Source organism: Ambystoma mexicanum, chromosome 1p (assembly GCF_040938575.1).
Source record: "Ambystoma mexicanum isolate Mex_15411 chromosome 1p, UKY_AmexF1_1, whole genome shotgun sequence".
Taxonomy (NCBI): Eukaryota; Metazoa; Chordata; class Amphibia; order Caudata; family Ambystomatidae; genus Ambystoma; species Ambystoma mexicanum.
Genome location: NC_090921.1, coordinates 1,465,526,885 through 1,465,551,246, shown reverse-complemented (window position 1 = coordinate 1,465,551,246; position 24,362 = coordinate 1,465,526,885). Strand labels below are relative to the sequence as shown.

The window sequence follows — 24,362 nt, the reverse complement described above, 5'->3', positions numbered from 1 at the left end:
TCCAAATTAAAAATGAGGGGTGAAAGAACGCACCCATGCCGAACCCCCTGTTCTACTGTAATACTACTGTTCGATTCCCCTCTGGCGATGAACCATGGAATCACAATGAGGGGACTCTAGAACCTGGAGGAGTGGTCTTGAGACACACAGGTCATTTAGGGACTCCACAACAGACCCTTGTCTACATGATCAGATGCCGAACTAAGATCCAGATGAAGCCACAGAGACAGGGGCCACAACAAGAAAAACAGACTTAGAAAGTAGTAATTAATACATTGCTTAATAGGGCCAATCCCAAACCTAAAAGCGAGTTGGGTATCAGAAAGAATGGTGTTAGCCAGCACCCAGTCCGCTATCGTAACGCTTTAGATCCATTCTTATAAATGGGAATGATAGCACCAAGTTTCTGACTCGCTGGGATAGTTTTCAGGGACAAAAGTGCATTAAAAGCCTGTGCAAGGAAGGGGGCCCACCGCTCAATAGATGCACGAAAAGCATAATTCAGGATCCCAACAGATCCGGGCGCTTCATTCGTTTTCTGCCTTGCTACAACCATTTCAACCTCCTTCACTGTGAAGAGATCCAGGGGCATACCGTCAGCATTGGCCGAATGATTCAAACATCCCACATCAACCCTCTTCGCGGCACTATACAGTTGACTAAAATGGCGCACCCAATGTTGGTCCTGGACAAGAATTTCAGGGCTGACGCACAACCCAAATCAGTTCTAGAGACATGTTTAGCAAATCTTCCAGAAATTATTACTGCCATTGGAAGAAGCAGCTGCAGACAAAGCAGGGACTAGGATTACAGTGGGTCGCAATTGCCTAGAGCCGGTGTACGAGAAGGGGACAAGGCTTAAGACCTCTTTTGTGTGTTTGCTTAAGGGAACTAGGCGCGGGAGAGATCCAATGAATAGGGAAGGGGAGGATAAAAAGGGGCACAGAAAACCAGAAGACGTGCGTTATTCGGGTGAGGTCAAGGGAGGAGAACGAGGACCAGGAGACCAAGCAGAGGACTGATGGCAGAGACGAATGCTGAAGGAGTATGCAAGATGAGGTATTGGTTAGTGGAAGAAAGTGGTACTTGGGCCTGAGAGTGCAGGCAAGGTGTGCAATTGCAACTAATAGAGGAAGAATAGGGCGTGAATGGCAAGGTGACTGAGGGAGTGAAAGAAGAGTGACTGCGAGAGAAGGTGTGGGTGGAGTGGAGTGTAGAGGCGGGTAGTCGTGTGGAGAGGGGAGTGTAGTAGTGTAGAGACAGGAGTGTGGCAATAGTAATGTGCAGAATGGAGTGTATTAGCACTGTGGAGAGGGGAGAGCAGCAGTGGTGTGGAGAGGTGAGCGTAGTACTGGTGTGGAGAGAGGAGAGATGTAGTAGTGTGGAGAGGGAAGAGTGGCAGAGGGCAGTGAAGGAGAGAGCAGTGGTGAATAGTGAGGAGGCAGAGAGAGAGTAGTAGAGAGTAAAATCGGAGGGTGGAGGTAGGCAGTAGAGAGGAAGAGAGAAAACTTCCTTTGAGAGTAGAACAATGGATTGGTCGGATTTGGGTGATTCGCGCTCTGCTTTGTTAGAAATAGATGGGCAATGAAATGATATGAAAAAGAGTCCAAAATTCTCCAAATAGGTCAACCAAAAAACTGATTTCATCTCATTATGGTTAGCCGGCACGTGTTTCGACCTTGGTCGTCCTCAAGGCCTTGTTGATCCTACGTAATTATGCAATTTGTGATTTTGCACGAGGGCGCTGAAACAGTTCCTTGAACTTATAGTGGGTTGAGTCCTCAAATGGATAAAACCTAATTAAATGCTATAAACTGCATGATCAATTGCTGGTGCTGTTATGTTCTTGGGCTTATTCCCAGAGAACGATTTATAGTGCCATGGACTCCACTGTCATGGGGTCCATGCTTCTTTGGGATAGATCTCTGTATCCTCGCGCGAGGATATTTCTCCAGGAAACGCAGCATAGATTGTAGGATGCAGTGGTCTTGCTGGCACTGTTTTCAGAGGGATTGGTCCTCGTACTCTTAGTGCCCAGTGTACTTGGGGGATACTATAGGCAAAACGAAAACCCCATTCTTTTTTGATGTTTGCTTTATTGGATGTTCACATTATGTAAGCACCCATACTCTTGCCCCCTTACCATTCTGGAGACGGGCTGTACCATATTATTTGGGGGGTGATATCAGGTCATTTGTTGGTGGGGAGAAGTAATGTAGCTTTCTTGATTTGTAATTGCTAGTATAGGGCCTCCTCAGCCCATCCTCCTGTAGAGGCCGATAAAATGAGCGCCATTAAATGGAGTAATTATGACATTTGTAATTACAACACTCATAAGAACAGGGAATCAGGCATGAAGTGCAATTTAGGAACTACTATTAAATATGTATTGTGATTAGGTATGGCCCTGCCTATTTTTTTTCATGCACCCCTAAATAGTTTGAAGGCTGGTCAATTTCTTGTGCTAATGTTGATCAGGTTTTTTGTGTTCAATTCAATCTGTGGCAAAATAAATCTTTCCATAGCCACTATGGAAGGCGCTGCATTTAATGGGGTTTGGGTGGGAGAGACACTGGCGCTTGTGGGGTCTATATTTGAAGGTAAAGTAGTAGATCTACAGCTCAGCACATGTAACATTACCTACTATATATATAAGGCAAACACACTACGCAAATAGTGATACAAAACATGCATATTTCCCAGAATGATCTTGTCACTCAGGACGAAAATATCATAAGCGTTAAAAGTGTTTTTGTTTTGTTTTTAGAGAGAACCAACGCGTGGCTTAGATCTACCTTGCTTATCGGAGCGCAACACGCAGATGCACTAAAGGACCACCTGGTCATGGTGAGTGCATTATACCTCCATTTCTCTGTTCGTCATTTTCCCCACAACTTCAATGCTGCACAGTAGCTTGGAATATGGGTCTACTTATAGTCCATCATTGTAACCTCGATTGTACACCAGCGAGAGTGTTAACTACTGTACATACTCTGCTTTTTGCTCCCTAAGTTCCTGGCTATACTTTTCTTTATCTCTTGTTATTTGCTTTCAGTTCAAACTATTCATTGGCTCAGGAAGAAGAGAGATACCGTCTCGAAACGCGTCAGCCATTTATTTTGAATTGTATTTTCTCTGTTTTCTGCGTTTTGCAAAATAAACTATCTTTTTTATGAAATACCACTGAGAGTGGCTAACAGTGTACTTTGTAAAATTGTTGTTAGATTTAAATGATGTATCTAACCTCTTAAAGTAAATTAAATTAATATTTAACCGTCCTAATTGCGGGTTTTTGAAAGCGTGCAGGGGACGGGAGTGTTCCGTTTTGGATCCTCTTTCTGTTGTTTTTATATCCAGTTAGGACGCAGTACATATTGCCTGCCCCTTTCAGGGCTTTCTTTAACGAGCCTACATTGCACGTCTGTGCAGTGACATTTCATCTCGCTATATACTGCATCAACGTGCAATGAGAAGGTTTCCAAAATGGAGGCCCTGGTGCCATCAAGATTTGTATCTAATCAATGAGTAGGTCATTGGCATGTCATAAATACCTACGTCCAGAGGCGTTGCAATGGGGGGTGGGGGGGCTGAGGGGGCAATAGTCCCGAGTCTTTTTGTTGTAGCCCCGGTTAGAAGCTGAGGCGTTACAACCAAAAAGGATAGCTAGCCCCCAGTCCCGACAGTCCCAAAATTAGCATAGCCCCGGATCTTTTCCAGACCTAGCAACACCCCTGCCTACGTCTATAAATAGATATTTAAAGAACCATCTGTTTGACCAGCAGTGAACTTTCTCCCTAGTCCACTCTCAAGCAGTCATTTCCAGCCTAGAGTGGCCTGCATCTTGATATGAGAAGTCGCACCAGATAATTGTATGTGTGTGCTCCTGTGACACTGTTTGCTGGAAACAACCTCTGATCACAGACGTTGCTGCGGTCTGTGGCTAGTAGGCGTGTACCTGAGGTGTCGGGTGTGTATGTGTGAACACTCGAAGTGCTGCTGACGTCTGTGTATGTGTGGTCTAAAAAAACTTGCAGCACCTCTGCCTCTGTGGTCTTTGACAAGTCACGTCTGTAGTCACGGATCAGGAAGCTTCAGTCATACTGTGTTTGTGGAGTTTGGGGCACTTCATCCAGCCTGGCGCCTAAGGGCCCACAACAAAAACCTTCCTTCTCCTTTCCCACACAGGGTCTGTGAATCCGCCCAAGCTCCTTACATTGCCTGTGCGTATGCCACAGTCTTCTCACATGCGGTTTCTCATTCACTCCCTGTTAATGAGCCGAAGCTTCACTCATTGTATCTGTCTGCTGCAAGCTCCCCCCACTCCCTTTCTGAGTTGTCCAAGTTCTCTGCCTGGTCCATGGATTCCAAGCTTTTTTGATATTTAAACAGCAGCCATCTTGCAGAGGGGTTTCTCATTTCTTTCCACAGTGATTTTCATGTTCACGCACTGGGCGAACCCTGAAACCAGTGTAAAGTCATGCCATCTGGACCCGAAGCCAGCAACCAAGGGGTAGCCAAGGGGGGCCACGGCCACCCTTATAAATGCCCCAGGCCCCAGGCTGCATGAAATGCGGGCCGGTGGAGGGCCTGGGAGTTTAGGCGCGGGGTGGGGGGAAACAGCGCAAAAGCAGTAGGGAGGGGCGTCCGAACGGCGCCACAAGAAACAAAAGCCCAGGACAGGGCAGGAAACAGCACCTGGGAAAGGTGCGAAATATAACAGCAAGGGGCCGGGGGGGGGGGGACCCGGCCCCCAAGAAGGAACAAAAGGTCTGGGGTGTATAAGTAAGCCAGGAAAAGGAAAGGCAGCACAAACCAGGTAAACAGCTCACCTCTCTCGGGTAGGCTCTTAGTGCCTGGATAAAGGGGAAGGAAAAACATTTGCTCTTGCGGGCTCAGTGTTTTAAGTCCCCTTTTAAACATACAGGCAAAAACGTTTGCTCTTGCGGGCTCACTGTTTTAAGTCCCCGCTTAACATACAGGAAAAAACGTTTGCTCTTGCGGGCTCACTGTTTGTTCCTCGCTTGAACATGCAGGCATTGTTTCACCTACCGTGTCGGAGAGGGGGCCCGACCAGCCTGGCGGGTCCGCGAGAAGAAGACCACTGGTGCAGCAAGTACCACGAGGAGGCGGGAAGCAGCAAAGTTAAAGGAAGATCGTGTTTTCAAGGAAGTCAAGGAAGTCTCCGAGGAGGTCAGCCCTGAAGAAAGAAGGAAGTCAGACAAGAAGGAGTGCGGAAGAAATGGCAAGAAGGGCCCAGGATTTCAGTGAACGGGCAACCAGGCAAGACACTCACCTCGTTCGGGTAAGTGTTTTGGGACCTGGACAATGGAAAAGGAACCGGTTCGGAAACGCCAGCTGAGGAAGGAAGCATAACCGGGATAGATGTTGCTTAAGTGCGTTCGGGTCCTCCCTGGGTGACAGTTCCCGAGCAAGAAGATGTGCTACAACAGGAGAGGATGGGTTCCGTTTGTCTTGGGATTCCAGCGCAGAGGTAATATGGTGGCAGCCAGTCAGGTAAAGGAGCAGAGTAATGTGAGGTATGAAAGTGGGACTTCAGCGCTGGGGGCCACGGTAGCCTCGTGTAAAGGGAGTAGGGGAGCACGTTGGGGATGTAATTCACGCCACTGGCCCTGGGTAACACCCACCCTCCCTCTGCTTGCCTCGCCTGGGGGGTTGCATGGGGGATTTCATAGTCGCGTGCGCAACGACCACTGTAGGGTCACAGCTACGAGGGAGGAAAGCGGGGCTTCAGCGCCGGGGGCCGCAGTATCCTCGTGTAAAGGGAAATGTCGAGCAGTAGGTGAGCACTTTGGGGATTTAATTCACGCCACTGGCCCTAGGTAACACCCACCCTCCCTCTGCTTGCCTCGCCTGGGGGGTTGCATGGGGGATTTCATGGTCGGATCGCAAGGACCATTGTAGGGTCGCAGCTACGAACTACAAAGGGGGTGTGGAGATATGCTTTCTAGCAGCTGTGCAGCAAAGAAGTCAATGCTTGTATGGGTGGCTATGCGGCAGACGTAGTAGAAAAGCACACGGCATTGGTAGTTTCCAATGTTGAAGTAAAATGTAAATCTGCTCTTACTATGAGCGCCTGGAGTTTCTCTAATCTCTGGTGATCAGAAAAGCGTGTGCGTATATTGCCAGTCTGGGGGCAGTAGGGGGATTCTTTGCTGAGCATTTCGCGGACGTGGCGGTGTAATCATTCTTTGTCAGTCAAAAAAACTATGAACACTTCACGAGAGATTTTAGAACCAGTATTGTTAAATGATAGCATGTGGGCCAGTGGGGTGAACAAGGGTGCCCACGGTGACCACCCTCCGGTAACGCAGCTTGGCACGTTGTATTAGGGTTGCCACTCCGCGCACGGTGATGTGGAAATAAGCGAGGCAAGGCGAAAAGAAAATGGCTGAGGTAAGAACAAAGAAGGCAAAAGGAAGGCAGCAGATGGGCCGAGAAAGCAGAAAAAGTGTCTGGTAGCCGAAACTGGGCGTCCTACGGAAGGATGACAGGGCAAAGGAAAATGTCGCCTTTGCTGAGTGAGGAGCCCGGCGGCAGGAGAGGGGGCACTACCAACAGGACAGAAGAAAAATTGGAAGTAAATTGTAAAGAGGTTAAGCTCAGGCATCACTGGTACGGGTAAGTCGCCCAGAACCAGGGACAGGAAGAGGAGAAAGCCGAATGAATACAAGGAGGAAGAGGCTTCCACAATCGAGGGAGAGAGCAGCGAGGAGGAAGGGAGGGACCCCTTGGAAGCATGGATAAAATGGGAAGGGTTACTAGGTAAGGAGAAAGAGAAGGGCTCTGGTATAGAAGGGATAGACAAGAGTGCAGGGGCAGGTCCAATTCCACAAACCAAGGTAGAGAGCAGGAAGGAGGAACAGTGGGACTCCTTGGAAGCATGGGTAAAATGGTAAGGAGTAATAGGTAAGGAGAGTGAGAAGGGCTCTGGCATAGAAGGGGGCAGGCAAGAGTGCAGGGGCAGGTCCATTTCCACTAGGTGACCCAGGGGACCTGGGACACAGCCCACAAGGGGCACCGACAGTATTACAAAAATACCCAGAGGATGGAGTGGCATTGTTTACTTGGCAACAAGGAGTCTTGAAGGTATACAAAGCATTAGGGGGGATGCATGAAAGGAATACGCAAAGACAGGTACAACAACAGGGGAGACGATAATAACGACAAGGAATCGCTTAAGGTCAGGGGAACAGAACCTTTGGGGCAGTCAATGGGGGACACAGAGAGGACGGCAGAGTAGCAAAGTAACATACCACCAACGGCTCAAGGGGGTGGCACAGGAGATATCGGGAAAACATAGCTGGGAGCATGGAGCATAAGCAGAAGGGCAGAAAAGAGGGAATTCCAAAGTGGTCAATAAGAGCAGTTACATGGCAGTCGCATATCAACCACGAGGAAAAGATGGCTCGGGGGCAATAGTTGGCAACCGTAGGGCAGAGAACGGCCACACCAGGGAAGGCATGGGTTCCACAAATAAGTAACGGAAATAATGGAAAGGCTAGCCATAAGGCTGGAATAGAAAAGGAAAAATATGGCCACGTGTATGGCAGGAAAATAACGCCCATACCGGGAAAGGCAGGGTTTCCAAGCATAAGCATCGGAAGTTCGACTGGAAAGGAAAGAACGGTTGTCTACAAGGTCGACTCAAAAGAAGTGGGAGAAAATACAGAACGGGTCATTGACAAACTGACCAGGAACGCCCTAACTTACAAAACGGGTAAGCAGTATGAAAGGCATGTAAAAGATGTGTTGGGGGAAACAGGTGTGCAAGAAGTGGAAAAAGTTTCAAACGAAAAAATGTGTGAATTTCTGGAAAGGGCATTTGCCAAAGGGAGAGACAAAAGCTGGGCGGCAGCACAGCTAGCGGCGGTGGCATATACCACAAAAGTAGAGGGCATACCGGATCCAACCGACAGCGCTGGAATGAAATATGCTATGAGAGGATGGGCTAAATTAGAGGGGTAGAAACCAGATAGCAGAAGGCCGGGGAACTTGGGGAAGTTAATAATCCTGTTAGAAGTGTTACGAGATACATGCAGCAGCACTTCCGAAACCGTGCTGTTCAGGGCAGCATTCGCGCTGGCATATTATGGGGCTTTCAGGGTAGGGGAGCTGGTGGCCAGTAATACGGTGGCAAGAGACGGCCTGGCAAGGAGAGCAATAGACCTCAATAGCATCATAGAGAAGGACCATTGTCCCAGATGCATCGCCCAAGAATTCCTGGCTCTCCGACCAGAGGTCGACGGGCAGCTACTAATACATAGGGATGGCAGAGCACCCAGCAGGTACCAGTTTCAGGCGGTATTAAAACAGGCGGTGGCCAAAGCAGGATGGGATCAGCTGAGGTTGGAACACACTCATTCAGGATTGGGGCGGCAACCTCTGCATGGGCGGGGGCCCTGGGAGCAAAGGGAGTGAAAAGGATAGGGGGGTGGAAGTCGCAATGTTTTAAAAAATACATATGGGAGGAACTGATATACACGCTCATCTCCCCCGTTTCCATAGGGGCTGGACCCCATAACTCGGCAGGGATAGTGGGGCACCCTTTCATGACCCGGGCAGGCAGGGGGCTGGAGGAAGTGAAGCAAGGACCACATTTCAAAAACACAATCACATCCCGGTGGGGCCTCCCGGGGATGCACTGGGGGGACATTCGCGACAGGCTGGCGGACCTGATAGGGTTCAGGGACCCCCCTGAGTACCTGGTTATACACCTCAGCGGGAACGATCTGGTGAGCACAAATAGGGGTAAGTTACAAAGGAACATTTGCGAGTAACTACATAGCATAGCCCACAGTTGCTGGAAAACCAGGATTTTCATGTCAGAAATAATACAAAGAAGGGCTGGTAAGGGGCACAGAGGAGGCACGCAATCGAAATAGCAAGAAAGAAGCTAAATAAATCAGTAGAAAAGTACTGCAAGAGCACAGCGTTACACTTCATAAAACATGGACTACACCGGAACAATCCGGACATGTTTCAACAGGATGGGGTACACCTATCAAGCAAGGGGATGGGGGCTTTTTCCGACAACATTTTTTAGGGCACTCCAGGAACAGGGTTGTAGGTAGGGTGCTTTTTTTGAGGAACCTGAATGGGCGCGAACAGCACCTGCTCATGTGTGGCGGCATGTGCCCAGGAACAAAGGCCCAAGGGTAACAAGGACTCGGGAGGAGCCTTGGGCAACTTCGAGACTGGACACAAGGTGCCCAAAAGCAGATGGCAGTGTATTGATTTTGTTGTTTTGTATTTTCTGTAAGAAAATAAAATGCCTACTGCCTACAACTTTTCCATAAACATAATTGGTCTGTGATTTATTATTTAGGTAGGGATCTGGTAAGAAGAGCAAAGCGAGCCCACACTACTCAGCCTATGCCCCAGGCCCCGGGCCGCATAAAATGCGGGCCGATGGAGGGCCTGGGAGGTTAGTCGCGGGGTGGGGGGAAACGGCGCAAAAGCAGTAGGGAGGGGCGTCCGAACGGCGCCACAAGAAACAAAAGCCCAGGAAAGGGCAGGAAACAGCACCTGGGGAAGGTGCAAAATATAACAGCAAGGGGCCGGGGAGGGGAAACCCGGCCTCCAAGAAGGAACAAAAGGTCTGGGGTGTATAAGTAAGCCAGGAAAAGGAGAGGCGGCACAAACCAGGTAAAGAGCTCACCTCTCTCGGGTAGGCTCTTAATGCCTGAATAAAGGGGAAGGAAAAACTTTTGCCACCCAACCCACCCTACAAGAATAACAGAAGAAGAAGGGAGCAGGCAGGAGCCGGAACGCCGAGTACTCTTTCGGTACACGGTCCAAAGCATATCGTAGGCGGCATGTGCCCAGGAATGAAGGCCCAAGGGTAACAAGGACTCGGGAGGAGCTTTGGGCAACTTCGAGACTGGACACAAGGTGGCCAAAAGCATATGGCAGTGTATTGATTTTGTTGTTTTGTATTTTCTGTAAGAAAATAAAATGCCTACGGCCTACAACTTTTCCATAAACATAATTGGTCTGTGATTTATTATTTAGGTAGAGATCTGGTAAGAAGAGCAAAGCGAGCCCACACTACTCACCCTAAACATTGCCCCCCTCACTCAATGAATGCAATTAGCCCACGCCGGGCCAGGTCAACCCTATGACCAGGCCAGGCCACCCCTATGAAAAATGTCTGGGTGCGCCACTGCTGGACCCATGGGTAGCTTAGGATTGTTTAGCCAATTTACAGGCATCTACGCTCCGTTCGTGCCCTCTGCAAATGGACAAATTAAGAGACACAAAATGTTAGGTTTTAACACTACTTTTGTTCAAAGTTAGGATATGTTTGGGATAAATGTGTCCCGTGACAAAAGGTTTAACTAACACTGAACTGAAAGCTGCTCCCTGATCAATCTAAGGAAAGTGTCAGGAAGGGTTCAATTATAAAGGGCCTCATTACGACTTTGGAGGTACCCATGCATGGCTGCCTCCAAAATCGGGTACGGGTCCTGGTTCCCGAATGGGGAAATAACAGGCCATTCCGAATATGGAGGGCCCGGTATTTCCTCCTTCCGGGAACCCGGGCCGGTCCTTCCCCATTCCCATTCGAGCCCTCATAGGGCTCAATGGGAATGGGGAGGGAGCTAACAACAGGCCCATTACGAATGGGCCCGTTGTTAGCTCCCTTGTCCCCTCGCGGGACCCGCTATGGATGTCTGGAAAAACCAGACGTCCACAGCATGTCCCGCAAGGCGAACTCGTAATTGTGCGGAATGGGTTTAACAGCGCCGGCACCATTTCCGGCACCGTAAAACCCATTCTGCACAACTCATAATGAGGCCCAAGGTGTCTATACTGCTCTTCCATGGGCTCTCTAATCTCAAAATAGTCACAGGGATATAGAATTCAGTCGTTTATTGGAGCATTCTCTCTGAGATAGAACGGCATCTGTCTGGGTGGACTAGACTGACCTTCTCTGATTTTTAACACACAGTGATCACAGTAATTCTGTTTCTGAACGTGAGATCTGCCAATCAGGTCACGCTTTCATAATGCCCCATGCTGAAACATATAGCACAGGCATGTCTAGTTCAAATGTGTACTGGCACTCCTCAGCAGTTGGCTTGGAGGTTGACAGCCTGGCAGTTTCAGAGTAACTTATGCATCCTTCCAAACAGCCCGATGGAGCCCAAGGTTCCAACAGACTGCCTTTTATCATGGGCAGCTTTATCCATCTGATATAATTGTATTCTCCAGGGGTCGGTGGCAGATTAATATCTCAATATAATCTATGTTAGTTTTGACATGGGAATTTATAATTATACTGGCCAAAACCTTTTGACAGCATTTCATTGTCAGCTTCGTAGTGTCATGGAAAAACTACCACTGACGATTCCGGTGGATTGGAGAACAATGTATTAGCAAAAGCAAAACAGGACAAAAACAAACCAATGACAGTACGAGACTTTGGCGCAAGTGAGAACCCCCCTCCCTCCGAGAACCGTTCTCTTATACCCAAAGGAACACATGCATTTCAATGGAAGAGGTGGTCCAGACAGGGCAAAATGATATAAGCCTGATGACATCTATGGACTCCAACTCCTCTAATCACTACACTACTGAGACGAAGAAGATGAGGGTGTTGGTCCAAGGTAACAGGAGCGCAAATCTTAATGTGCAGCCAAGTTGTTTTTCTGAATCACCTGTGCGTGCAAGTGACGGTAGCAGTGCAGGAGAAGACATCGGCTCCTATGCAGAGGCTTATGGATGCAAGAGACACATAGTTGTATGGCGGAGAAGATGAATCCGTCGAGGCAGAAGGAGAAATGCAGTGCATGAGCAGGAAGAGATGTGGACCTGCCAAGAGCCACAAGAGAGTTCCTGGGCACTCAGCAGCTCTCAGAGGCAGCGTTCTCCAGATCAGGACCTGACAGGAAGCAGGCATGTGACCGCAGAGCCATGCAGGAAGCCGGAAGGATGTCTGCATGATCCAGAGTGGGAAGCGAGTGACAGAGCCACTCTGCTGAAGTGCAAGCAGGACTGGAGATGCTGGAGAGAATTGGTCAGTTGACCCAAAGCAAGTGGGGACACTGGGGAATTCCAGAACCCTCTCGAATGACAATTTGAATGTAATGAGATTGCTAATACAGAAAATAAAGGAAGCTTGTTTGAATGCAGAAAAGGCAAAGTACTGATTCAAACCTCAATCAGATATGGATGCATGAGATTCAGGCATGGGTCAAAGCTTGAACAAATATTACCGCAGAAAGATATACAGAGCAAAAAGTGGTATATGCAGTGTTGGTGATACAGACAAACTGTGAAACGCATAAGAGGTCCTAGCAAGAAAAAGATACCAGACAATTGAAATGCATAAGAAGTCCTGCCAAAGGAAAAATACCAGGGAGTTCAAACACAAGTGAAGTCCTGGCAGAGGAGTATACCAGGCAGATGAAAGCACAAGAGAAGTTCTGGCAGGAGAGTACACCAGGCAGTTGGAATTGCACAAAGAGACCTGGCAGGGGAGTTTACCAGGCGAGTTGCTAAGCTACAGGAAATACTAAAAGAGAACCAGTGTTTGCTAGACAAAAGAGACACTTGTATTAAAGAAAGACTGGTGCAGAACGTGTTGCCTAGCAGGAACATTGCGAATCCAGGAGAGACACAAAGGGGACTGTTAATAAAAGAGACCTCACCCATTTTGAATTCAGGGGAGGGGAACCACACTCTGGGTGCAAGGTCTTTCAGCTTGCAGAACATTTTTGTTGGAGTTATTCTAATATTCAGTTGTGAACACTATTTTTGCCAATATCAGGTTCAAGACATTTCCTTGCACACTTTATTGTTTTGTTTGTACTGTGAGGGTCAGGATAGGATGTTTTGGAGACAAGGACGGCTTTTCAGTTATTGACATCCTGACACAGACAGATCCTTAGTTTTTGGTTTTAGATAGGGAAACTCCTCTTTTGCATAGGGTAAGAGAGGCATTTTCCCAACCCATTTTCACTAAAAATAAATGTTTTTAACCAAAAACATGACAACTTTGTGTCCAAATTTAATTTCTGACCCCTCACACTGGACAATGGCAAGTTCCCACCAGGATGGTAATTGCTGAAAATCCTTTGATGCAGCATAGGCAAAGAGAGGGCAAGGTTTGAGAGGATCAGGGGCAAGAGACCATCAAGAAAGGAGTTCCTCGGTGGCCAGCAGGCGAGCGATGAGGACGTGACTCGTCGGCGCTCCCGCGGTCGCCTGAAAAATCCTGTAATATCCTGCGTTACAAAAAGGTGAAATTGCTAAAAAACAATAATTCCGGGCAGCGGAACACGATAGCAGCACCTAGCCGTGAAAGGGGCCGGATCCACGCCGGAAAACGCAAGATATCGGCATTGGAAACTGTAAGAACGTATCGCGTGGCCCCAACCAAGATGGCCGCCTCCAAGTCGCGATGAATTAAAGCGAAGACAAACGTGGGCAGCTGTGAATCTTAGCCGTTGGAGCAGATGCAGTACTAAATACCCTCGGAGCAATTGGGCGTTATTCAAATCACAGACTTTGCACAGCGGTGGACCAAATCCTGTTGCTGTGACCGAGGGTGGGCGGACTGTGCGATCTTCCCCCACCCCCAGCACGCGACGGCGGAATCGATCCGCGTAACAATGCCACTCCCGGGTGGCGGTACCTCAATGCACCATTCGGCTCTCGGGCGGGCGGAGCCCGAGATATCTGCTCCGGGACACCGCGGAAAGCATCGCCAGTCAAGAGGACCAAACCAGAATGGCGGGAACAGACGTGAAGGGCCTGTGAGCCTCCTTCCTCCCCGCCCGACCACCGACATCCCACGGCGCCTGGCAACCTGGCGAGGCAGCTTACCACACTCCTGCTACGGTGCGGCCGCCTGAAGAGGAAATAATGGAGAACTTTGTGGAATACTGAACGGAACCATCTTTGCGAGATGAGAACTGAGTAGGCGAGTTGGCCCTCCTTGATACGGAAATACATACGAACGACGTATATCAAGGTACTAAGGAGGCAAGATAAACGAGGTGATACCCCGAACAACTCATCAGTGAACAGAACCTCAGGGAGACCACTACTGCTTAAGGCTCCAGAGACAATAACACTTTAAGCAAGCTATAAGAGCACGGTAGAGGCCCGAGATAAGGCGCGAAAAAACAGCCCCTCCAAACAGGCAACAAACGACCCACGCAAAGCAATACCATGGGCAAGGAAAGGAATAAGAAAACCTCGACCCAATACACCATGGACCAATATACCACGAGCACAACTACGGCACTAAGGAGCGAGGACTCGAGGGTAACCCCCTCTCCGCCAAAGGAACCAGAGGAACCAATCTCATTAAAGGACGTGATGGCTGCCATCGGAAACTTGCGCGCCTCGGTGGAGCAGAAGATGGACACCATCTCCACCGAAGTCTCCTTCCTACGCCACGACCTCCAGAAACTCTCATCCCGGACCGGGGAAACGGTACAACGAATCTCCGGAGTGGAGGATGACCTGAGCGGGCTACACCAACAACTCGCGCAAACGTTGAACCGACTGAAAACCCTGGAGGCCCGAGTCGACGAGGGAGAGGGAAAGTCCCGCTGCAACAACATTCGTATCCTGGGACTACCGGAGCGTGCGGAGGGACCCAGCGTGGAACTTTTCTTGGAGGAATTACTGGCAGATCTCTTTGCACCAAAGACCTTCTCAAAATTTTTCTCGGTGGAGCGTGCACACCGCATACCCACAGGACGCCTGATCCCCGGGGCTCCCCCGAGAACAATCATCGCGAAACTGCTTAATTACCGCGACAGAGACGCCATCCTACAAATGGCCCGTACCAAAGGGTCGATGACATATAACAGAGCCAAAATTGCCTTTTTTCCAGACTACACCCATGTGGTCCAACGGGCCAGGCAATCCTTTGAACACCTAAAGAGGAAACTACGCTCCATGAACGTGAAATACGGACTGCTGTTCCCAGCCCAACTGAAAATCCTGCATGAGGGCAAAACTGTCCACTTTACTGACCCGCAGGAGGCCTGGAGATGGGCAGAAACTCACATTGGGGTGACTGGACTAGACCGAATCAAAATCGCAGAAGTAGATCAAGACCCCGACCACGGGGAGAAAGACCTGCACAGCAACCCAGACCGGAGGTCCCAATCGAACCAGACGGAGAACCCAATGAATAGCGGTGTTTAAGAAAAAAGAGGTGCAGCGGCCGGACATGTGAACGGGCTGATTCACGGCGTACTCAATGCCCGTCCACTTCTTCCGGCAACAACCTGCAAGGAACACTCCTCCGGGTGTATCATCGACGGTGGATTACCCCCGTCTCCCTGCAACAGATCACATGAACCGCAAGCAGTCACCAGTAACAAAACATGCCACCGGCGGCCGCCATGCCCCCGACTTGTGACCTGAGACACCAGACCCACACGGGTATAGTAAGTTGGAGGGGTAGTGTGAACAATTCATGTTAAATTAACCTGGCGACATAGTTTTTAAGCGCCAGTAGAGTTTGGGCGACAGATACTTCATGTTGGGAGGAGTATGGGGAGGGGGGAAGGGAAGTTGTATTATGTTTATCTTTTTCCGGAGAACCAAACTAGGCAAACATCCATAGCGAATTCACCAAACACACAGTGCTCGCCGCCCACGCTCCCACCAAATGCAAACACAATGTTTCTAAGTTCATAAACACCACGCGCCCGCAGAGCACAACACCATAAACCCCTAGACAGTAATGGCTACACAACACCATAGCGACCCCGATTGCCAAAATACACAAGCCTCATCGATGTCTAATGAACGCCATAGGTCTCTTAAGCTCCTCACATGGAATGTGAATGGTATGGGGACAAGTATAAAATGCAGACTGATCCTACAGTTTCTTAACAGACGCTCCCCTGATGTAGCTCTTCTAACTGAGACCCACTTAGCAGGCTCAAACTGCCAGTTGTTCCGCAGATCCAACTATCGGGCGACATACCACGCAGGGTATACTATGGGCTCCCGGGGGGTCCTGATCCTCCTGCATAAATGACTCCCTTTTGAATTATCCACTGTGGTGCAGGACCCCAGTGGCCGTTTTGGGATGATTAAAGGTACACTTTGGGGGGAGACAATGGCTATTCTAGCGATATATTCCCCACCGGGATTGGGGGAGGCTCTCCTGTTGCAGGTGATGGCCCTGATGGCGCAACAACTGGCGGAGCTGTGGATCCTGGGAGGGGATTTTAATGATGTTATGTGTAACACACTCGACCGGACCCATATCCGCAACCGAAACCCACACCGGCCCACAGGTCTGGCGACCTTTGCATCGGCGCTCAGTCTGAGCGATGTGTGGAGAGAACTACACCCAACAGACCGGGGATTCTCCTTCCACTCGGGAGCACACGCATCCCTATCCAGGTTAGATAATTTTTTCCTCCCAACCCCCGAAGCATATAGGGTAAAGGCGGCAGAGCTCCTCCCCTGCGGCATATCAGATCACTCTCCCTTGGAGGTGACGCTCCACACGGAGCGTCCCCTACCGCCCAAAACATGGAGATTAAACAGCTACTACCTGGGCCTCCCTGAATTCGTGGAGCATATCACTGTAAAGTCAGACGAATTCTTCGAAATTAACACAGGCTCGGTGGAGGACCCAGTGACACTTTGGGAAGCACACAAGGCGGTACTTAGAGGGGAGATGACGGCCTGGATATGCAACAAAAGGAGAGAACATCATAGGAAAGTAACTGAGGCGGAGGCTGAGTTAAAAAAATGGGAAACCAATTACATCGCTGACGCTACCCCAGAAACACACCGCTCCCTGTTAAAGGCCAGATCCACCCTGCATAACACAGCGCTGGATAACCCCAGACAGGCACACAGGGAGTCAAAGACCAGAATTTATGAACAGGGAGATAATGCGGGTAAACTTTTGGCATGGCTGGAGCGACAGGAGGAAGGGCACAGACATGTTAGATTAATTACGGACAGCCCAGACGGACCTGCCCAAACAGACCCAGAAATAGCAGAGGCGTTTGCCAACTTTTATGCCTCGCCTATACCGCCCCAACGGGCCCCACGGACTCATCCCTTCTGGAGGAGATCACGCTCCCGCAGTTGTCGGAATCCCAAAGAGCACATCTGGATATGGAAAAAGATGAAGCCGAGATCACGGAGGCCATGACCCAACTACAATCGGGAAAACACCAGGCCCAAATGGCTTCCCGGCCGAGACATGGAGAAAGTTAGGCACCAACAAGATGGCGGCCCCCCTTCGTGATCTGTTCGTAGCTGCCAAGATGCAGGGAACCCTTCCCCCGGACCTATATCGTGGTCATTCCCAAACAAGGTAAACCTCCCGACCAATGTAAGTCGTATAGACTGATATGGCTCATTAATAGCGAAACTAAAATCCTGCCCAAAGTATTGGCCAATAGGCTCCAAACGGTCATATTGGCACTGGTCCATCAAGATCAATGCGGCTTCATGCCACAAAGATCGACCAGAATGAACCTACGACGTTAACACCTGCTCCTGGAAAGGGCCCCAACCCTTAATACACCACTCGCGTTGCTTGCAATTGATTTTGAGAAAGCGTTCGATTCAGTGGTATGGGCAAGTCTCTGGACAATAATGCGGCGTATGGGCATAGGCAAAACCTTTCTCAGCTGGGTTCAACTTCTATACGAGGCCCCCTTGGCCGCAGTTAGAGTAAACGGTTGGACCTCTAGAACCTTCCCACTGGGCCCGGGCACTCGACAGGGCTGCCCACTGTCCCCCCTTCTCTTCGCCCTGGCAATCGAGCCACTAGCCTGATGGCTCCGACAAGTAACTACATGGTCCGGATTCTAATGGCCAAACGGATGGGAGGATAAACTCTCCCTTTATGCAGACGTCCTATTGTTGTATTTGAGTAACCCGGACCATGCATGCCCCATCATAGCCCGAATGCTGATGACCTACGGGAATTTCAGTGGCATCAGGGTAAACTGGGGGAAATCAGTCCTCTTCCCGGTTAAAGGCGACGATCTGGCAATTCCCCGGGACACCCCATGTCGATTGGAGAGGGAAGGTTTTCGTTACCTGGGCATATGGGTCACTGGGACACTATCAAACTATGTGTTGCATAATCTACACCCGCTGATCGACCGCTTCGATGGTGACGTACAGCACTGGAGGCTCCTGCCACTAACACTCATGGGGAGAGCGGCCCTCTTCAAGATGATGCCACTTCCACGTTTCCTCTATGTCCTGCAGAACGCCCCGCTAATCATACCAAATTCTGAGTTCTCCCGGGTAGAGGGCCTCTTAAGGAAACTAATATGGAAGGGGGGGAGCCCCGAATAGCACTAGCCACGCTGCAGCGCTCTCTTTGGGAGGGGGGCATAGGAGTCCCACATCTCAGATCCTAATACTGGGCCATTCAATTAAATATAGTTAATTACCTCCTTCATGGGGACCCAGAACTCCCACACATCAGAGCGGAATTACCTATTACCCGGGACACCCCGCCAATCCGAACACTATACCAAAGCCTACCCAGAACCCCCGCACAAACTACTTGATCACATATCACGATTGCCTGGAGGCAGGCCCATAGACACATAGGCTGGGAGAACAGGATCACCACGGCACAACCACTATGGGGTAATCATATGCTGACGGAGGTTAAAAAGCTGACTACATGGACCCGATGGGTGAGGGCCGGGATAACAACAGTGGGAGATGTTATCGCGGATGGCGCCATCCTCCCGTTTTAAACGCTTCCACAGAAATTTGGAATCCCGGCAGCAGAACAATATCACTATACACAACACACGCTCTCAGGGGTTACAGGCAAGAACTTGCCGACGCACCAGATTATACACCCTTGGAACGTAACCTACTGACACAACATATCCCCACCAAGGTATCGACTATACTGTATAAGGCCATCAATGCATTTGCTACTCCGGAACTGGCCAGCCTCAAAACTAGATGGGAACGGGATATTGGGGATATTGACCCTGAGGACTGGATTCAGGTCCTCATGCACCCTCGCGAAATCACGATAGATTCCAGAATAAAGACTGGTACAGCTCAAAATACTCCACAGGGTATACTACCCCCGCGTGGCCCTTTTCGGTTGGGGAAGGGCAGCAGATCCCAATTGCCTGAGTTGCCGAGGGGAGGAGGGCACTTTTTTTCATCTCCTCTGGGAATGCCCCAAAATCAGAGACTTCTGGACACAGTGCTCACAAGTATTTACAAGAACGCTGGGCCGTACAATAACACTAGAACCCGCAATAATGCTACTGGGCTCTCCAGATGAAAGCACCTCGAACAAATTGGAGGGTATTTTTCTCTCCACTGCAATGGGCCTGATAAAGCGGGACATAGCACAGAAATGGGGTGCACCGGAATGCCCAACAGTCGACCAATGGGTCAATGAAATGGACATCTGCGCGACAAAAGAACACAGAATATACACGGCACGGGGGTGCCCTGCAAAAGTTACGAAGTCCTGGGGAAAGTGGGAAGAAAGTGAAATCTGAGAACTATTGGTGGGCAACGGCGGGAGCACTAGGGTCCTATATTGTACATTACAGGCGACGTACTACTCGAGGTGATGCATGGAGTGACAAACATAAACAGACCAAGGAATCAACCCGGGATGGAGGGGCGGAAGGGGGGGGGAACTGTTGATATGTTGTATGAATGTGTTTAAATCGCCAATAAAATATGTTTATTAAGAAAGGAGTTCCTCCAACTTGGTATTTCATAGGCCACTCATTTCATGTTCCCCCTCCCTACTTCCTTCAGGCAAAGCACTCTGGCCGTGACATCACCAGGCAAAAGACTCTGCACACAGCATCCTTTGTTGGACTATTACAGAAGGCTCGAATTGACCAGTTCACTTTGGTAGATCACCTTTTAAGAGGGTGAGCCCACCCCCCTAAATTGAAACCTCTTTCCAATTTAGAAGATGGTGGATTTCACCTGGAACTTTATTGTGTGAACAGTCTATCCCAAAGTTCTCTTCCATACAGATAAGGATGAAGAATTCAAAGAAAGGAGAATGTCCTTTCCCTCACCCATCCCAGAAGAGCATTTAGAGTGACCTGCGGTCTGGGCAATGCCTTGCTGTACCTGAGACCACTGGAAGCCTGGATCATGTTTACTGGATGTTACAGCCCCTTCAAGTGCTCTCTGGCGATCTTCTTAGCTGGGACGTGATGAACAAGGATTCACCTCACCCCTAGAGACCATTGATGCATTCCTTAGCAACCAAACGTCAAGGAACAGCTTTGTGCACTGCTTTGCAGAAGAAATGATTCCTTGAGAGCATGAAATGGAGGTGCAGAGCCTCCACCTCGCACCACAAAAGGAATAATTTATTTCTGAAGTACTCAGACTTCAGAAAGAAATTAGTTCTTTTGCAGTGGGAGATGGAGGCAATTCGGCTCTGGAGCACCTCCATCTCAAGCCGCAAAAGAAATCATGTCTTTCTATTGTGACATGTGATGGAGTCGCTCCAGCTCCACTGTGTATTTCAGGAGCCATGACTCTCTCCCTGCTTGAGAGCTTCCTGATTCTTGTGTGCGTGGAGAGCGGGAGCCACTGCTGAAGGCCTGCTTGTGAGGAGTCCCTCGTGGGCCGGACCAGTGGAAACAGGTAAGAAAAGAAATTAAGTGTATGTGCGTGTGTGCATCCAAGGGCGTTGCATGTTTATAATGAATGTGTGTCTGCATGTATGCATGTAAGGGTGTGTATTTTGTATGTAGTGTGTGTGTGTGTGTGTGTGTGTGTGTGTGTGTGTGTGTGTGTGTGTGTGTGTGTGTGTGTGTGTGAGTGTGTGTATACATGATTTACTTGTATGATGTAAAGATAGCTGGGTGCTTATGTATCTAGACTAGCATTTTGGTGTTCCAGTCTAACCATTTCGTACTGTGGCATGACATTTTTGACTGGTCATCTATCATAAAGCAAGAATGGTAAGTGTTCTTATGTATCTAGACTGGCCTACAATGGAGCCAGTTTAGACACGTTTTGGTATTCTGGCATGACATTTGGAATGGCAAAGCCAACAGGAGTATGTTCTTAAACAGGGATACTGTCCTACATTGGCAGAGCCAGCTTGGACATGCTTTCTTATAGTACTATAAATGAAATTATGCGCAAAGTATATATGAGTGTTTTTACATGGCAGTGGTATTAAAACATTTTTATGCTGAACACCCGCCCACCTGAGTAAAAATGTTGTTGTCGAGCCCCCCGAATAAAGATATTGATGTCACACACCCCCAAACACCCCAGCACCCCCACCCTGTGAGTAAAAATAGTGTTGCCGGGCCCCATCAGATTTCATATTTGCTTCTTTTGTCCATTGAACACTGTCACTGTATTCCCTCTTTAAAGAGCCTAAGGTCCCCCTGACCATCCATCAAACCCCCTCAGGGGACCGGCCAGCCCCATGGTTTGAAGACCACTGTTATATATCGAAATACTAACATACATTGGTGCAGCCAACATGGAAATGCATGGGCACCGCCAGCATTGTTATAATGGCATATTTTGTGGGGAAATGCTCCTGTGCACTTGCATGGGCATAATTTTAGGGAGGGGGGGGACAGGGGTGTTTGTCCCCCCCAACTTTCATGCCACACCATTTTGTCCCCATTCATTTGGTTGGGGCACCTTTTCTTCAGATGCCATGTCCCCCCAACAGTTTCAACAAAGTTGCTCCACTGGTGACTTGCATCTATTGGATTTACATGAGAAGTTACATAACTGTCTGGCTTTTCACCCAATTTTTCACAAAAATTGTGCTGCGTAATGTACCATTTTAACTCATAATTAAAGAAACATTCTTGGGAGAGAACCCCTCACTCCCCTCACCACCCCCCTCACTCCTTTCATTGCTTTGGGCTCAGTCACTACGCTCGGTCGCAATACTTGTAGCAAATAGTTTAGCCCCTCCAATAAAAGAATTCACTGGCACTGGTGGCTGGTAAATTTGTGTGCCAGAGGCCAGACACCACCCTTGTTTCTACGCTAGACGAAAGATATAAGCTTTGATCAAAAAACATACTTACATCTTTCACCTAGCACCATGCACGGGTGTCCATGCAGCGGCATGATCATTGTGGGTATTGCACGCACGTGGTGGTCCAGGTTCTCCAGGAGATTGGTGCATCCCATTCTTTGTGGAGGAACTTGGGGGAGGAGGCTCTCATCATGGCTCACAGAGGGCCCCCAAATTTGGTGTCACGCCGTTGCACAAATCATGTCCCAAGACTATGACATTGTCACTTTAAAACTTTTTGGGCTCCCTTCTGGTTGAGGAGTGAGCCCATGACATACAATCCAGGTTTTATAAAGCCATAGTTTCAGGCCTTTCTATGGACATAAAAGCCTTCTAGAGTGAGAATGCGATGGGACAGCAGCGAGTGTGACTGACTGTCTGACTAACAGAGAAAGGGCAGATTTGCAGACTTACACAGGATTAGGAAAAAGATGGCTCAGAAGCCCTAATGCCTTAAATGGAGGAAGGATTAGAGTAAAGTTTCACAGGGTGAGAGTTTCCATTGCCCCAAAACCTCCCCTCACTCCTCTATCTCCTTGTTTCCCAACACTATGGGTTTCAACGTAGCCTAAAATCATTTATTAGGTGCCTGCGACATTGTGCTGAGGGTGTGAGCCTAGTGACTGCACAAGACTCCCTAACTCTCACCTATTGTGTGACATTCTTCGTGCCACACAAATGCACATACATGCATGCAAAGAAAAAACAAATTCTCCAGTTCCTTGTAAATATATTTACATATTTAAACAGGTGCACTTGTGGTTTTTTTCTTCTTTTTACTAACCCTGGGTCTGTTTACTCTTAAATAATTAAGTGAAGTATGATGTGCAGATGGCGTCTTCCTCTGTCTCTGTGTTGAAGGGCTATTTTTAATTTGAAACCATTTCTCTAACAAGGGATTTACGGTGCACTTACCACCCCCTGAGTTCTATACATGGAAGGCAGAGTCATGGTCTGTGAAGAGTATGCATTTCAAATCACCTAGGCACGGCCCAGCTGTAGACCTACTCACCTACAGCTACACCATGTCTCCCAACACCACGCGTGTGATCTCAGGGAATGCTGGGTACCCCCTCTCTGGTTTATCCACACGTTAACATCCTAACCCCCCACCCCCTCCACCCCCGTGAGATCGCTTCAGATTTTCTTTTGTCTCGGAAGGATATCTCAGGGGCAACGTGCTCGCCTTGCAAGCAAGACAACGTGGAGAAACACAGGTTCGATCCCCGCGTCCGCGCTTAGAAACCTCTGGGTATTAAGCACGTTATTAATAATCAATTACAATTATTAGCAATTCCCAGTAGTGAACCAATAAAATTCACCCAATACAGAAAATGCTTATAAACTCATGTGTATGAAAAGAAGTTTAGTGAGGGTTAGAATTACAAAGGAGTGGACCAGATCTGGGCTGTTGTAGTGCCTGATGTGAAAGATTTTTGTAATGGATTTAGATGCTGCTTTGACGTCAATCCTGCTGATTGTATGGCCAGTGCCAGCGTGTACATAATGGGTGACAGGGCACTGGCACTTCACCCCTTGCAGGACCAAAGCCAACCCAGTGAAAATCCTAAGCGCACCCTCAGCTGCATCAAGGCCACTGTGAGAGAATATGCTCAAGGACAGATGGCCTGGAGTGTAGAACCTGTCAGACCCACTGTACTTCAGGGTAGGTGGACTGGACCCTATGTGGTTCAGGAATAAATCAGTGAGGTTAACAATGTCATTGTCACAAAGGCTCCAAGGAAACGCACAAGGTCTTTCATGTCAACTGGCAGCAACCGCATTACTGTAGGGATGACTTGGTTCTGATTCCCGATGGTGAGTCTGAAGAGATAACAGAGCTACTCCCAGACTTGCTACACAGAAACCACAGAAGGGCCCATAGAGGAGGTGTGCATCTCCTCCAGCTAAGAGAGCAGCCATTTCAAGATTGCAAGCAGCTGCTGGGCCAGGTGTCAGGACTGCTCCTCGCTGCCTCCAGATTGCACAGACTAGAGCGCCCATCCCATAACAGAAACATGGGAGACTGCAAGCCGGTGAAGAGCAGCAATCGCTGGATGTCTTACAGGGGGAGGAACTTCGTCAAGGAGGAAGTTGGCAAGATGTTGGACCTCTGTGCTTTTGAACTTTCTCGTAGCCCATGGACTAGCCCTGTGGGGCCATTTCCTATAAAGTCCAGAAATGGGGAAACTGAAGTTCCCTTTTGTATGGACAGCAGTGGACTCAATTATATGGCCAAGGCAGATGCATACCCCATACCTTGTGCAGATGAACTAATGGACAAGTTGGCCACTGCCAAATACTTGAGTAT

General features: G+C 48.9%; 1 protein-coding gene across 8 annotated transcripts in view; it reads left to right on the top strand.

The window, feature by feature from the left end:
• SEMA4A (semaphorin 4A) overlaps positions 1 to 24,362 on the top strand; it is a 733,849-nt gene that overhangs the window by 283,918 nt on the left and 425,569 nt on the right. For all 8 annotated transcript variants that reach the window (XM_069607120.1, XM_069607124.1, XM_069607119.1 and 5 more), the window contains one exon: positions 2,768 to 2,847. The gene's annotated coding sequence lies outside the window, so the exon portion shown is untranslated. The remainder of the gene's footprint in view (positions 1 to 2,767; positions 2,848 to 24,362) is intronic.